This window comes from Teleopsis dalmanni, chromosome 2 (genome assembly GCF_002237135.1).
Source record: "Teleopsis dalmanni isolate 2A chromosome 2, ASM223713v2, whole genome shotgun sequence".
NCBI lineage: Eukaryota > Metazoa > Arthropoda > Insecta > Diptera > Diopsidae > Teleopsis > Teleopsis dalmanni.
In genome coordinates, this window is record NC_051847.1 from 6,808,067 (window position 1) to 6,817,862 (window position 9,796).

A 9,796-nucleotide genomic window follows, 5' to 3' on the forward strand; every position below is an offset into this window, starting at 1 on the left:
ACGAGAATCTACCTTACCAATAGAGGGCCTCACTACAAACAGCAATTTTTAAAAAGTACTGCCTGCTTCAGATGGTCCTTTGGAACGTTTTTGAAATGCTTTGAATTTTTTACTAATGAATTCAATTTCAGAGTGATGCCAAAAGAAATCATTTGTCTATTTGTTAGTATTTTATTACAATAAATAGAAGAGAAAATAAATTATTTTAATAATTTGGATTCATGAAGAAATCTTAATATTGTTTCATAAATGCTGAAAAATGTGATGTAAAAATAATAAAATAATTTTGCTGAAATTCAATATAAAGTATATTTAAGAAAAATCAACAATTATTATAAAATTGCTACACAAAAGCCGCAAATTAATAAAATAGAAAAGCATCTTCCCAGGCAAACAAAAATAAAATAAAATAATTGCTATTTTAGACACAAAAACTGAAAAGGCTTAAAAATATAAACAAAAGCTTACAAAAATAGATTTATATATACAAAGATTTATTTATACAGTCGTTATATATGTATGTATACATTAAATAATGACTCGTTTTTGAAAAGTCTAAACTATATTTTGTGACACAATGCTTGTACATTGTAGAAATTGATAAGTAAATTATTATACAGGGTGTTTCCTTAACACGTTACATATACGAGTATTAAGAAGTCGATTGAGTGACACAAATCAAGGTACAAAACTGCATGGTAAGGCAATTATCTTTTTTAATAATACTTCAAATATAGCAGATCAAGACAAAGTTTATTCAATAAAGCTTGAAAAGTTTTGATCCAAATAGCTCAAGTCATATATTCCAATTTTGTTCAGTCAACTATTTTCGTACCTTGGACTAAAGAATCACTGTTTAGCATACACTACTCTGTGAGCAAATACCCTGTATATGAAAGTATCTATTTAGGTTCTTAATGTTATGTGTTTGCAACTAAGTATAAAGATGTGTACATATTACAGACAAATAAATTTAATTTTATATAATACATACTGACACAAACTTGACGACATACAAAGAATGACATCTTTGATTGTAGAGAAGAAAAATAATATTACAAAAAAAAAGTGAAAATAATTACGAAATGTATTTTTACTTCATTAGCTGGAAGGCATGGAACAACCGCAGTGTGGAGCACAAATGAAATGTGGCAAATGTATGCAGTAGTTGGAGTGTCAGAGCCATGATTGAGAGGTGTTGTTGCTTTCGACTGTAGGCGGTTAAAATAGTGCTACCAATTCTCATAACATATCCGTCACATGCCTCCAGGATATTTGTCCAAAGACAGTTTTGTATTACAGCTAAATTATGTACATAAATATATGAGTACCCTTCCCTTATATGATATATACACATACAAGCAGATAAGTACCCACACATATACGTTCTCTGTGCTTCTGAAAGCTCAGATGTTATCCAAGTAATGAAAGAAAATGTCGTGGGCAGTGACCTGTTCCGTGGTTTTATTACACAAATTTTATTCCAAAAATTATTAATAACATTTTTAAATGAAATTCCTTGATTTATAAATTTAGTATGTAAAATCAATAATCTCTCATTCAGTAAGTAATGTGCCCTTTCAATAAAAATCAGAAAAAATTATTGTAGATAATATTTAAGGTCATGAGATACTTAGCTTATTAGAAACTCTGCAAATGCAGAGGTTTACTTATAAAAAATTTATAAATGTATGAGCAGTTTTTGTAGAAAACCTACTATTTAAGTTTTTTAACCCATTAGACTGTGAGACAATTATTTTTTTTTCTTTGACCTATCTTCTTTGTTCTTCTATATTCTTCTATATTGATTTGACTGGCACACATCCATATTCGATGTCAGCCATTGTTGTTTTTAAGCAGAAAGTAAACAAGACTTAATTGTCCTCAGTTAAACGGAACAATGTCAATTTTTCATACTCGACAAAAAACAAAAATGACGAGAAGAAACACAGACTTGGAGACTGTAACACTTAACACAAAGGATTTTTTGTATTGTGAAAAAAGGAAAAATAGAAGGAGCGCCATTCGTAGAGGCGGAAATAGTTACACATGGTAAATGTCGTAATAGCAACAGAGAAGTGGGTCCACAAGGAAGAAATATGTGACACAAAAATTTCACGTCTGTCTGTGGTATGCACTAAACTTTATTTACAGAAGGCTTTCGTGTGATAAACGACATATGTCGTCACTAGTATAAATATTAAAATTAAATAAAATTAATAAAAATGTACAATACAAAATCTCTTGATTGAAGGTGTAAGCATATCCTGATAAGGCTCTCTTTTCTTCACAACTGTGATTTCTTATTGTTAAAATAAAATTCGCAACTTTACAAATATATAAACTAATAACATATTAAGTCCAAAATACATAATCAATACACAGTTTTGAATTACCTGAGTTGAGGTCCAAACGATTCTAGACCAACAAACTCGAGGCCATCTAAAGCTTAGTTATATCTAACTTGGCTACTGCAAATAAAGTGACATTGATTAGGACACCAGACTGCTATGAATAGGACGGTAACGAAACAGCACCTATACACCTATACCTATCCACTTGTCTACATCAGTACTTAAATTTGAAAAATGCAATCCCAATAGCTCATTTGAGTTAACAGAAAAGATTTTGGAAGATTTGTGAGGTGAAATGGATGGTATTAATTACTAATTTCTTATCTATACTAATTTAACACATTTCTAAGATTGAACTGAAGGATGCTTCAGTCTTCAGGGTGCCAGATCCAAGTATTCTATGAAATGCAGCTTTAGATGTCACTTGTGTTGTCTGCAGGTGCCTTGTCATTACCAAAAAAAAACGCAGTACCTCTATGAAAGTTTCATTGAACCGAATGATATCTGGGTTTGCTAACATCGTAAAGTTATACGGCTTAGCTTAGAGAATAGCAAAACATATCTACAGGCTACTGTAGATTTTTGACTTTAAGTAATAATTAGGAAGGAAGTCCCAGTAAAGCAGGACATATTAGGTTAGCTCACAAATGAATAATCAACTTAAATATAGTAATTTAAAGAAATTATTACTTTCAGTGATTAATATCACTTGATTATAATATTACTATATAAGACTTTTCTGTGTTGTCACTGAGAATTGCTGGCTAAATCTCAGTAATAGTTAAATATCACAGTAACAGTGCTAGTTAAATATTAAGTACTTTTCATCGTTTTCTGAATGTTTTAGTTTGCTCTATATATATAGTTGGAAAAAAAAACAATTATTTTCACAAAAAGACACATTAACGTGTTCCATATACGTCAGAATACACTCCCATACATACATTTTATGTGCTCTTCCGTTTCAGTAAGTGAAAGTCGAAGTGCTCATAGCGGAAGTAGCGTATGACAATTATAAAAGCGAGTAACGGAAGAAAGATGCTGTTACCGAAAGGAAAACAAAGAGCAGTGCCATTAAAAAGACAAAACAATCATAAAAGGACAAAAAGCAAATTGACATGAAAAGGATATAAGGCATCAAATTTTCAGAACAATGAAGGTCATATCAAATTTGTGTGCAATTAATTATCAAACAAATGAGCAGCAAAAATGTTTAACTGAAGTTTAAATTAAAAAAGAAGGACACTATGAGGACATAGTACTTAAAGAGTGTTGGTTAAATTTTATAGGATTTATAGGAAAATAAATAAGCACTTTTCACTAATCAATTTTCTGAGTTATTTGATGATGAAAACATGCTCTTAAACATTATCCTCAACTGTATCTATTAATAGTTCATATCTGAAATATTCCTTCTAACAATATAAGATTTGTTTGAATTATTTATATCAATGAATATTAGAATTACTTATAATTACTTAATACTTATCCAGAGTAAATACCCGTAGCTTCGTTTTAAAACTGTTGAAACACTAAACAATCCAAAACATTCTCTTAGATATTTTATGAAAAAATAAAAATTGAGTTGTGTGTGTCTAGTAATAAGAATATATCAACAAATTCGCAAAAATATATAAACAATTTTATAGAATTTAAAATACAGAAAAAACTATTATTCGATAAAATAGTGTATCCTTCACTCTAAAGAACTTCTGCTTCCATGGAACTTAAATTATAAATAATCAGCAAAAACTTTTAAGTATGGAATTTCATATTCGATATAAAAGTTTGAAAAATCCTTTACATATATCTAATAAAAAGTAGTACTGACAACACATAAAGCCTTCCAAGCCATTGCAGTTAGGTATGTTCTTTTTATTACGAGTATTGAAAGTTTTATAGTACAAATATTAAATATAAAATAACTTTAATGCTAAAAGATGTATAAAATATATAAAAAGTTTGCTGGATTTAAGTATGTATAAATCTTCAATTCTCTCATATATCACAATTCTGTATGAGTTTATCACCAACGTCACTGTCAGCAGCACCGACAAGAGTCAACACAGTCACAACTTCAGTTCCATCTTCAGCTTCGGCTTCAGCTTCATCATCAGAAACAGCAATGGAGCATCATTGCTTGAAGCACTTTATACTTGGTAAATCCTTGCGCTCCAAAAGTAAGCAAAAAGTAAACATAACAATATCACCAACAACTACAACAACAACAGTAACAACAAGAACAACAATAGGAATAAGGATGATAATAATAATAATAATAATATGAAGAAGGATAACAACAATGGTTGACTGCAAGCTTAACATCGAAAGTGAGTGGATGAATGGTTCGGAATGAAGATGGTGACGCGAATGTCGCATACTTGGTGACGTTGATGATGCAAGCATGACAATGACAATGATGACGCTCACAATGTTGTAATAATTCTTACTACTATTATTTGATGGATTTTTTCCTTCTCCTTTATGCCATATTTGTATGTCTTTATTGTATTTGCTTTATTTTTACATATTTTACTGGCTTACGAGTACAACGTCATCATTATCAACAAACTAACAACTGAAGAATTTTAATCTTGTAGTGATATAGTACAAATGCCTGCTCCCTGAAATGATGATGGATTTGTATTTATAAAAACTGTTGCTATAGCAACAATACTTATAGTTGGAGGCATATAGACCACTGTCACTACCGCTGTCACTACAATTGCGAGTGCCATGTTGGAGCCATTATCGCTTGACAATTGTTGTATTTGTCTTAATGTGGCATGAGTTGGTTCCTTCGCAGAAAGTGAACAATAGTTCATAATTTGGCGAACTTTATACCTAGGTTTTAATTCATCACTGGGATAAAATATAAGAAAGCAGAATTCCATAGACAAACGTTGATTGAAATATGACAAATTTTGGTGGAAAGAGTGACCATTGTTGGGTGACTTTTTTAATACATCATCCAGGCTTTGCAAATGAAATGCCAGAACGGAAAACATAAAATTACTCAAAAACATGTTAATGACTTTTTAATGATGACTCTTGTAGGAATTTCATACAGGACTGACAAATCATGTCAAATTTAAAGCTTAATCATTTCAACTTAATAAAGAGGTGGTAATAAAATGCTTCACATAAGGAATAAGATAAGAATTTTTAAAGAGATCTTTTGAATCATTACTCGGAGAAATGTGCTTCAAATTAAAATTCTCGTAAAAATTAAATGGAGTATATAAAATATATATAAAAATTTTTCATTATAAGTTTAATATTTTTAATACGTCATAAAAGTTAATGTGAAATAAAATTAAATCGAAACTAAAACGAAAATAACTTGCTGTTTCCTTGCACATTAATGAAGTACAAACTCACTAAAAATCTCTATGCACTGAAAAAAATCTTGTGATTTTCAATGGCAATAATTACACAATTTTGGAATGTACACATCTAACATTTTAACCATTCTTACATACCCCTCACCAGCCCCTACGAGTTATAGAAAAGCAATTGAAAACGTACACATGTGCAGTGTACATAACCTATATAGTCGTACGTGTACCACACACATACACACTTTCAATTACAAAAACATTCGCAGACATGGAATCACGCAAAAGTGTGGGTTAAATATTTTAAATTCACACCAGCGGAAAAGAATTTGAGTAGAAAAGATAAACCCGCGCTGAAATTACTCGACTTCCGTTTGACATAATTGCGCGGCTAAAAGTGAAAAATTGGTATGAAGAAGAAGAATGAAAGTTACATACATTAACATAATATACAAGTCAACAAAAGGATACGTGCATATAGCATTTAACAGAAAGTGGATTGGTACCGCACATGAGTGTGACCCACTTATATGAAAACTCTAAGTTCAACATAAGTTTCTATGGGTTTCAAAGTATACAAAAGTGACATCTCGATATTAGAAAACTGAAGATGAAACCTTAGTCGACAGTACACCCAATCACTTACTCTAATATTATAATAGGAATAATTGTGCTTAAAGAGCGATTTTTATTATAATTGGTTTGAAACCTATACACAATAAAAAATATCAGCAGGGCTATTTAATAGTTCTTAGCGGAATCATTGAGTTGATTGATAATAGTAATGGATTATGAGTTACATTTAGGTCTTTATGGACTACGAGCAACTTTATTTATCGTACAACCCTTCGAATTCGAAAGTTTGCCATATCGAGGAAATTAACTTGCCATATAATCGGAAGGAACTTTTAAAGGTCTTCATACTCTAGTTAGTATGTACTTAAAATTTCCTGTTGTCTAGAGCATCACAGTTGGCGATCAGATGTTCCATAGACTCTTCCTCATAACAGCAGAATTTCCAAATCTCCAAAATCTCCACAGCAGAATCTCGCATTTTTGTTGCCTTCGTGTCCATGTCCGAGTACCCAAATTAGACAACTAATGACAACTAATTGACTTTCTGAGAGGATTTTGATTTTAAATCCTTAAACTCCTCTTCTGGATAAGATGTTTGTTTCATAAATAATTGCAGAAGTATGTGACACTTGAAATTTCATTGGCATTTGGTTACCGATAATCTTTTCTCTTCTTTTTTCTTCATGCTGTCTTCTTCCGTTTTTCCTGTTATTGCTACGTATGTGCATAGGTATGAATGTTCTTAGTGAATGTTCTTAGTTATTTAAATTAATCGTATAATAACATATTACCATAAAATAAACATGCAAATATGCATATTTAATGGGTGTAGAAAATGATTTAAAGCTTTTTAAATAGATTCGATATATAGAACCAAATATGTTTATAATAGAAATGTAGCGCATCTGCTTATATACGTTAATTGACAACTACAAAACTGAACCTATGAAACCCGAAATTTAAAATGAGCCAAAAGCAAACAATTAAGTAAGCAACACAACCGAAAATTAAAACAAAAAACTCAAAAACAAGGTTCCATGAAAACTAATTTCGAAATGTGGGAAATTAACAAATTACGCAGACATGTTGGAGCACACAAACGCTCCCACCTGCCTTAGAAGAAACACAAATAATGGAGTGGAAGACATGTTTTATTTCACACACGTTAATTGCAGCAAGGAAAATACATGAAAAGTTTAGGGAAAAATATGCTGGCAGGTATAAGCTATTCCGTAGGATTCGCGAGGCACTTGCGAAGAAAGGTTGATGTAATACGAATACAAAGGGTGCATCAATAGTCAAAATAATTTCAAGCAGAGCTACAAGCTGTACAATGTAACAGAAATGGAAAATTCAGCTTTTGTGCAGAAATAGAGTAGTTCCTTTCTGAAATCATCAATTTTTAGAGGGGAGAAAACAGAACGACATGAGTAGATCACTTTGAATGGAATTTACTAGGAATTTTAGAAATATAATAGTCTTCCATTGGATAGTGTAATAGAAGTTCCCTTATCTTATAAGACCAAGGTTAAAGGTTTTTTAATCCATAACAATTAGCAAAGGCATTAAATTCTAAACACACATCTCTTGGCGCTTCCACTCCATCACAGAAATGGCGTTTTTACTGAAGTATTCTCTTACATTTCCAAGGCATATCCATGCCATTACAGTCGTTGTATGTTAATTCGCTGCGGTAGTCATTAACAATTGGAAGGAAACCAAAGGTTTTAAGAAGAACTTCAACGCGAATACTTCAACTGCTAATTCATCATTCTGTGATGCTGTCCACTACTGTTTATTTAAATATATAAGTATCACATACACTAGTAAGTATGTTCTGAAAAATGATTAATACTGTAATTTACTAAGAAAAAGAGTAAAGTCGATTCTTTTTCATTCTATTTATTTTCTTAATCGTTAAAAACATGCTCACCCTGTATAAGCTCATAGCACAACATTTTAATGTGTAGAAACTCACGTTTTTATATGACATTCAATACATAACTAGACATTCACTCTAACTCAAAAATTACTCGGTGTGTGTTTACAAAGTAACAGCAGCGGAGAGGGGCAGAAGATAACAATCTGAACAATGATAAACTCTACACTTGACGAAGAAAACGTGTTAAAGACTTTAATAGAAGGTGTTGAAGCGTTCAGAGTTCCTTGCATACCTGCACACACCTTCGCACACAAGCATTCCGACATACCAAAGTACACAACACTTTCGCATGTGCTTTCCCACACTGACACGGCGCAGCACGGCTCGGCTCGGTAGGGCACGGTAGGGCAGAGGCACGGTACAACAAGCTCACTTACACATACAAACATGCTGGCTTGCGAATACAAAACAAACTAAAATGAACTGACAGTTGACAGTTTCACTAATTTCTCGAACCGAAATTAAGTCGACAGAGGCTGTTTTAACTGCTCCTCATTGTTCTAATAGCAACGTTGTTATATTAAGCACCGACGCATCGAAGTTGCTCTGGATGTAGCTGTTTGCTTTGCATTCGTCTTCGGCTGAGAAGTTCCCGGCGCTTAATTAAGTTGTATTTTGATTTTTGCACGACATTCTGTTATTTTGAGGTTAAGTAACGATTTAATGTTTCGAGGAGTTATGCGTCGTCTATTAAGTAATTGCGTACATGTCGAAATATTGGGAGTTGAAGTAAATTACATTGTATGCACGTACCGCCTATCAAGAAGTTGGTAAAATTTTGACTTTTATATTTACTAATAGAGCCTCTATAAAGCAAAACAATATACAAAGAGGTTATGCAAACTAGTAAATCTGATAAGGATATTTGAATGGAAAATGAACTTATGAAATTAAAACACATTTCTTTGAGAATGTGGTTCCTTAAAAAAGAAACCTTTGAATATCTGAAGCAATACATATTCAAATTTTAACACGAATAAGATAATTAAACGTTTATATAATTGAGTGTAATACTTTAGGGTTTTGAAAAAATGAAATCAGAAATCATTGACTTGCCGAAGTCAGTGAGTATCTCAGAAACATATGACGTGTAATGAAACAATCGAATAAGGTATAAATCGAAACACTTTTAACCTCTAAGCAAATAATCTAAAAGATGTTAAGAGCAAGAATGTAAGCAACACAAAAATTTTTTTAAGTAGAACATTTATATGAAAATTGAATGGTATATAATCTAACCCCTTCACTTGTTAGACTTAGATAAATCAAGACGTCTTTTCTCAAGTCTCTTTCTTAAAATTTTATCTCTAGTTACTGGAATGAAATTTTAACAATAGACCCTTTAGGATAGAGTCTATAGTTTTCTAACGTGGTTTAATACTACAGTGCTTCTAAAACACGTATCAGTATAATGCGAGGATAAATGCCCCACTAAAATTCTAAGGAATTTTCATCTAACAGCTCTACTGTTGTTTGGGGCAGAGAACCCGATTAAAAAGACGCAACTATACATCGAGTTAAAGTGATGAATACAGATATTTTCTCTATGAAACTCAGGTTTTTAGCCACCCCGAAACTCTCATTAA